The 7,836-nt window shown below is 37.7% G+C and overlaps 1 pseudogene; it reads left to right on the forward strand.

The window, feature by feature from the left end:
- Nucleotides 1–455: 455 nt before the first annotated feature.
- On the forward strand, nucleotides 456–2,263 carry LOC101586017 (annotated as a pseudogene).
- Nucleotides 2,264–7,836: the final 5,573 nt, after the last annotated feature.

The raw sequence follows: 7,836 nt of genomic DNA on the forward strand, positions 1-7,836 counted from the left end.
AAAATCAGGAACAAGATAAAGTTGCCCACTAACATCATTCCTATTCAATATAGTTTGGAAAATATTATTAAGAGCAATTAGATAAGATATAGATAGATAGATGATAGATAGATAGATTGATTGATTGGTACATGATATAGATCAAGATATAGATATAGATATATGAATTAAGAATACCAAAGAAAGCATATAGATTATCATTATTTGTCAATGACCTGATCCTCTACATGAAAGACCACAAAGACTCCACCAAAGACAGCCAGAGTTAATAACCAAACTCAGATGCATAGTTAAATACTAAGTTGATACTCAAAAATCTATAGCAGGGCCCTAGCTAATGGGAGAGGGAAGAGGGTGGGGAAGGTGAGGAGGCAGGCTCAGTGTGCTGCGTTGGCTGCTGCCAGATCCTCCAGAAGGGTGGCCGGGGCAGAGAGCGGCCTGGAGACCCAGCAACAATGGACCCCACTAAGGCAGTGTTGCAGGAGAAGGCTCTTAAGTTCATGTGCTCTATGCCCAGGCCTCTGTGGCTGGGATGCTCCAGCCTGGTGGACAGCATGCCTTCGCTGTGATGCCTGTATAACCCAGGGTCTGGCTCACTCAGTTTTCCAGAGTTCCTCTGAGAGAGAAGAGTGTAATAATAGAGAACACTCTAGGAAGATAATACTAGAGAACAATTCACTTAGACAGACATACAACAGCTGTGCCAGACTCCACTTAAACCAGGAAAAAATATGTCTAGCAAGAACTGCTATAAAGACTGAAAATTGTGTGGCCAAAACCAAGCTTGCCAGTGGCATTTTCAGCATGATTGTGTCCAAGCAGCAAAAACTTTCAGCAAGCTATGAGAAGGGAAAAGAACTATATGTCAAGTATTTTGAGTAGTGCTCAGAGTCTGATCAAGTGGAATTTGTAGGGTATCTTATATTCCAAAAGTGTCATTACCAACATGGGCACATAAATTTCTATCTGAAACCTATGTTGCAGCAAGATTTCATAACTGCTCTGCCAGCTCGGGGTTTGGATCACATTGCTGAGAACATTCTGTCATACTTGAATGCCAAATCCCTGTGTACTGCTGAATTTGTGTGCAAAGAGAGTACCCAGTACTGCCCAATGGCATGTTATGGAAGAAGCTCTTGGAGAGAATGTTTAAATCAGATTCTCTGTGGAAAGGCCTTGCAGAACAAGGAGGGTGGGGACAGGATTTATTCAAAAACAAACCTGATGGCAGTTCTCCTCCCAACTGTTTTTATAGAGCATTTTATCCTACAATTATACAAGACATTGAGACCATAGAATCCAATTGGAGATGTGGAAGACATACTTAGAGAGTGTACTGCAGAAGAGAAACAAACCAAGGACTTTACTGTTTACAGTATGTTGACCAGAATATAGTAAGCAGCCTTTGAGACAACACAATCAAGATCTTGGATAAAAACACACTGGAATGCAGGTGAATTCTCATGTGCCACACAGGTTCCATCCTGTGTCTCCAGTATGACTAGAGAGTCACAGTAACTAGATCATCGGATTCCATAGTCAAAGTGTGGGATGTGAATACAGGGGAAATGCTCAACACATTGATTCACATTGTGAAGCAGTATTACACTTGAATTTTAATAATGGCATGATGATGACCTGCTCCAAAGATCGTTCTATTGCTGTTTGGGATAGGACCTCCCCAACTGACATTACCCTCCAGAGGGTGTTTGTTGGACACCAAGCAGCTGTCAACATTGTAGACTTTGGTGACAAGTACATTGTTTCTGCTTCTGGAGATGGAACTATGAAGTATGGAACACAAGTACTTGTGAATTTGTAAGGACCTGAAATGGACACAAAATAAGCATTGCCTTTTCGCAGTACAGAGACAGACTGGTGGTGAGTGCCTCATCTGAAAATATAATCAGATTGTGGGGCATAGAATGTTGTGCAAGTTTATGAGTGTTAGAAGGCCATGAGGAATTGGTTCGATGCGTTTGATTTAATAGCAAGAGGATAGTCAGTGGGGCCTATAGTGGAAAGATAAAAGTGTGTGATCTGTTGACTGCTTTGGACCCCTGTTCCCCTGCAGGGACTCTCTCATTTTGGACCCTTGTGGAGCACTCTGGAAGAGTTTTCTGACTCCAATTTGATGAATTTCAGATTGTCAGCAGTTCACATGATGACCCCATCCTCATCTGGGATTTCCTTAATGATTCAGAGGCCCAAGCACAGCCCCTGCCACCCAACTTCACAAACATACACCTACATATCCAGATAGATCCCTGGACCTCGCCTTTCCAGGACTCATTAAAGTTGCAGTATTTAATATATCTTCAAAGACCAGGACAAACAATAACAGCAACAATCAAATTCATACCTGGTTTCCTGGACCTGCAAGGAGTAGGGCTTCAAGACTCCTACTGGGATACAGTTGGTCTGCAACTGACCAGAACTGTCTTCTCTGCCACAGTCAGCTGCTTCAGTGCTACTATCAGAAGATGTCTCATATCTTGAGTGAATGAATAATGGGGACAATTTTGCTGCTTCCCTTCCCCTCCCCTTCCCCTCACACCTGTTACTCCTCCATTGGGTTCCAGACAAAGGTGACTTATAATTACATTTAGTTATTTGGACAGAATCACTCCTGCTTTGCATTGAGCAGAAGAACTAATTTCCCCACGTAGCCCTTTTTTAGGGGCAGACAGAGTCTTGGGTCATCATGTTAACTACAGGATCTGTGCCTGGACAGAGCAGAGGAGACAAAACTCTGACAGCCTCCGAGGGAGAGGAAGAGAAAGTGAGTATGCTCTGGAGATCTGGCCTCTGCCTCCAATCTCTGCTCCCAACCCCTCCTTCCTTCCCGTGCCCCTTGGCCTGGAGAGCTGTGTGGTGAGTGTGTCCTCAGCTACCCGCAGCATGCTGCATCTGGACAGGACCTATGTGTAGGCCCAGACATTAGGACTGGAGGCCCTTAAGCAACAGTGATTTCTCAGTGTCGCACTGTCATCCCACTGGAGTCTACTTCTCGTTCTGTCCCTGAGGTAGTAGTAGGAGCTTCCTGGATGTTATCTGTGGCTGTATCTTTATGGACTCAGCAGTCTTCTGAATTCCATGTAGTGAGGGAAGGAGTTGCTGATTGCATTTCCTTTCATTAACAATTAGATATGTAATACAAGCATCGTACTTTATCCTAAAAAAATGAATAGCACTTTGTGCACAAACAACAAATTTATTAGAGACATATTAAGGAAATGACACCCTTCACAATAGCACACAAAAAGGGAAATAATTAGGAATCAACATAATAAAAGAAATGAAAGATTTTTGTATTAAAAATTACAGTTCTCGGAAAAAGGATATAAATAGAGCATCAGAATATATGAAGGTATCCCTTATCATGGATAAGCAAAGCAACAGAGAAAATTACCATATCACAAAATTGTTACAGATTTAATACAACCCTGTTCAAAGTATCATTAGGATGCCTCATAAAACTGGAGAAAGCATTCTTAAAATTCAGTGGGGACCAGAAGAGACCCAGAATAGTGAAGGCAATCCTGGGCAACAAAGGCAAGGCAAAAGGTATCATATTCTCTGAAATGAAATTAAACGATGAAGCTACTGTGATAAAATCAGCATAGTTCTGGCAAAGAAAAATTCCTGAGGATCAATACAACATATTATAATATGTGCAAACTACTAAAACATATTTAGTCACCTTATCTTTGATGAAGGAGCTACACATAGTCACTGGAACAAAGGCTACCTCTTTGAAACCATCCTGGAAAAATTTATTTTCTGCATGCAAAAATTTAATTTTAGACATGATTGACTAAAAGGAGAATCATGTCTATTTCCATGCACTGATCTAGAGTGAAAATGGATCCAAGATATAAATGTTAAAACACAAACATTAAGTCTACTTGGAAGAGAAAGTATGTAGATATTTGGAAGACATAGATGTAGTGTTCATAAACTAAAATCAAACTACAAGGGGAAACACTTCAAAGAATGTATAACTGGGATCTTACTCTATTACAAAGCTTTTGTACACCAAATAAAATCATCAATAAAGTGAAAAAACAGCCCTAGAGAGGGAAAATATTCCCATTCTGAGGGACAGCTAACTGTCCCTCAGACAAAAGACTTAATTTTAGAACATATAAAGAATTGAAAAAAATTAAAGTCCCAAAATTCAATGACCTAATCAAAAAATGGATATCTGAGATGAATACACACTTCTCAGATGAAGAAATACTATTGGCAAAAAATTAAATGAAGAAATATTTAGCATGACTGGTCTTTTGAGAGATGCAAATTAAAATAAGACTGAGATTTCATCTCACTCCAGTAAGAATAGCTATCATCAACTAATCAACCAAAAATAAATGCTGTGTGTCAGTGGGGATGAAAGGAACACTATTCTATTGCTGCTGGCAATGGAGATTGGTGCAACCACTTTGGAAATCACTCTGGAGCTTCCTGAAAAAAAAAACCTCTAGAATTAGAGGTTCCATTTAACCTAGCTATTCTTTCTGGGTCTTTTACCAGAAAAACTAAAGGCATCATAGCACATCAATCTATGTGCACCCATGTGTATAGCAGCTAATTTTGTTATAGAAAAATCTTATGAATAATCCAAATTTCCTCAACCAAGGAATGAATAAAAATGTGGCATTTTTATACAATGATGTACTCCTCAGCTGTAAAATAAGATAAACTTGAGAATGTATAGGAAAATGGATGTGACTTTAGTCCATATCTAGAAGTGAAATATATATATATATATATATATATATATATATATATATCATATTGTCTCCCTAGTGCAAGAAGCTGAAAGAGAAAATAAGACCCAAATTATAAATGAGATATTGTGAAAAGGGAAGAAAGTGCTCAAAATGAAAAAGAAATTAAAATGGGGGAAAGAAGTTAAGAAAAAAGGAAAAATATATATATATATATCAAGGTTAAGATAGTTATACTATTAATTACTATTAGGTAATTAAAAAGAAAGTTAGGGGCTGGTGAGATGGCTCAGTGGTCTAAAGCACCTACTTGAAACAGGCTTGGCAAAGCACAGGGACCGCGGCTCAATCCCCCAGCACCACATGCCGGCCAGCTCCGCCCCCTGGTGGGCTGAGCTGGCCACACACACACACACACACACACACACACACAAATAAATAAATTTTTAAAAAATAAAAATAAAAAGAAAGTTATATGTCTATATTGATTGTCTTAGTTACTCTTCTCTCACTGCTGGGAGAAATACCTGACACTCAAAATGAAGGAAGGAAAGGTTTATTAACTCAGTTACTGGAGGGTTCAGTCCATATTCTGCTGGGTCCAAGGCAGACTGGCATAAGGCAGAGGGCAGCAGTTCGTTGTGGCAGCAAAGTGCAAGAACAAAATGTAGGAGTAGCAGCAACAATGGCAATGGAAAGGAAGTCTGTATCTCTGTCTCTCTGTTAAATTTAGGCTATCTGCCCCAGGGTGGGTGTGCCACTTACAACCATAGTGCTAGCAGTACTCAGACCCATAATCCCAGCCTTGGATCACCTGTAATCCCAATGAATCATAAGTTAACCACAAACTCCAGAAGTCTGCATCATGACTGTATAAGGCTTTGGGGAGATACCAAGAGACAAATCATAACATTCTGCCCTTGAACCCTGAAAGACTCAGGCACACCCCTTTGTGCAAAAGACATTTTATTCCATCTTTAAAAGTTGCCAAAGTCCCAACAGTTTCAGTATTGATTAAAAGTCCAAGTCCCAATTATCCTCCAAAATCCAAGCAAATTCTGCTGTGAGCCCAAGTACAAAATAAAAGTTAAATACTTCCAATATTCCAAGGCACAAGATTATCATTACCGTTCCAAAAGTTACAATAGGAAAATTTTAGTGCACTTAGACAAATCCAAGTCCAAAATTCAGCAGGGTAAACATTAAATCATATATTTCCAAATGGAATATCTGAAGCAATCTGTGCCAATTTGTGGGCTCCATGTGGCTCTGCCCCAATGACACTCTTGGTGGTAGTGCCCATGACTGCTGTCTTAGGCCAGCTTCTGTTCCCTCCTTGCAGTTTTCCTTAGATAATCCACATTTCTGGCCTTTTCAAACTTCTGTAGTTTCCACTGAATAGGCTTCTAACTCACAACTTTACAGGAGCAGTTGATGCTTCATTTCTTTTATGTCTTTATTCAATTGTTAGTACTGTTTCTATTCTTAAATTCATCTGTAGTTCTTTCTGTTTTTTTTTCATGCATATATCTGGTATTATGAACAAGTAATTTGAAGATAACACTTTGTATTACAATAAATACGGTGAAACTTGTATTATTTTGTTTAGTGAAATTCTGTATCATTTGTAATTTTCTTAGTACTACTTCATACTCCCTTTAAAAAAATAAAAAATCAAATCTCAAGTATTTTTCCTGCAAGAGACACAGTTCATCCACAAAGGAAAACATTGGGCAAATATGAAAGGTTGTAAAAATTATACTTTCAGACACCAGAACCTGAAATCCAGCAGTAATAACTATCATAATTTTCCAAAAGTGGGTGTCAAGCTCAAACTGTAAGAAAGGAAAATAATTATCACTACAAACTGATAAATGAACAATTCAAGAAGAAGAAATAAAACACATATGAAATATGTGCCACATATTTTCACTATTTATTAAAACAATGATTGACTTCAAAAACAGACAGGTACCAGTAGAATCATAGCTGTGAATTCCAAGGTTCCATTCTTATAAATCAGTAGATCACCAGTAGGTGTCCAATAAATCAGCCATTAACAAAACTGTCAGTGTTGAACCATGCCATTAAGCAAATGAGCTTCAAATATATGTATACATTACTTCTCCTTATAACAGAATGGAAATATTTTTCTCAGGTTAATATGTAAATATTCCCAACATGTAACATATTAGAATATAAAACATGCTTAAATAATTGCAACGTACTCAAATAATCTCTTCAATCCTACCAGATACAACAAACTGAAATTAGATACAAACAGAAAACAAATCAATGAAAATTATGAAAACATGTTAAAATTAAAGCTATGCACTTTTAAAAAAGAAATTGATCACAGAAGAAATCACAAAATAAATTAAAATGTTCCTGGGCATGGTGGCACATGCCTGGAATCCCAGAAGTGTGAAGGTTGAAAACAGGATGATCACTATGAGTTCAAGCTGTGTAGTGAGACCCTGTACCACATACATCAATGAAAAATAATCTTTGAATTAAATATCAGACCAACTGAGAAAGTAATGAGGAAAACCATTCTATTCAAAGAGTGTTTAAAGTATTCTATAAAGATATTATAGTAGTCTACAAAGAGAATGAAGAAGATATTAGATAATTTAGATATTCCCTAATTATACATAGATAAAATAAGTAATTTCAAAATGAAAACGTTACCAAAATAATTCATAAATATAATACAGTTTCAATAAAATTGCCAACACATTATTCAACAAGTTTAAAAAATCACCACAATTTATGTTGAACATAGTGTGATGAAGAGGAATAGAAAAGATTTAAGCCAAAACAGAGAAGTATGGGGCATCACAAACCCAGACTTCAAATTAATCTACATAGCTAGTTATGAAAACATCATGGTATTGCAACAACAGTAGACATGTAGATTAATGGAATAGAAGACACGTAACCCATAAATTTCTAGCCTCTTGATCTTTGAGAAATGGCTACAAACAGTGATGGACAAATGGTAGCCTCTCTAATAAATGGTACTGGGAAAACTGGTTCAACTGGTACAAAATAATAAATCTAGACTAAAGTTAAATGGAAATAGTTCATCTCCAGTTTATTT

The sequence above is a fragment of the Octodon degus genome, unplaced genomic scaffold (genome assembly GCF_000260255.1).
Source record: "Octodon degus isolate 3935 unplaced genomic scaffold, OctDeg1.0 scaffold00103, whole genome shotgun sequence".
In the NCBI taxonomy this organism is placed as follows: domain Eukaryota; kingdom Metazoa; phylum Chordata; class Mammalia; order Rodentia; family Octodontidae; genus Octodon; species Octodon degus.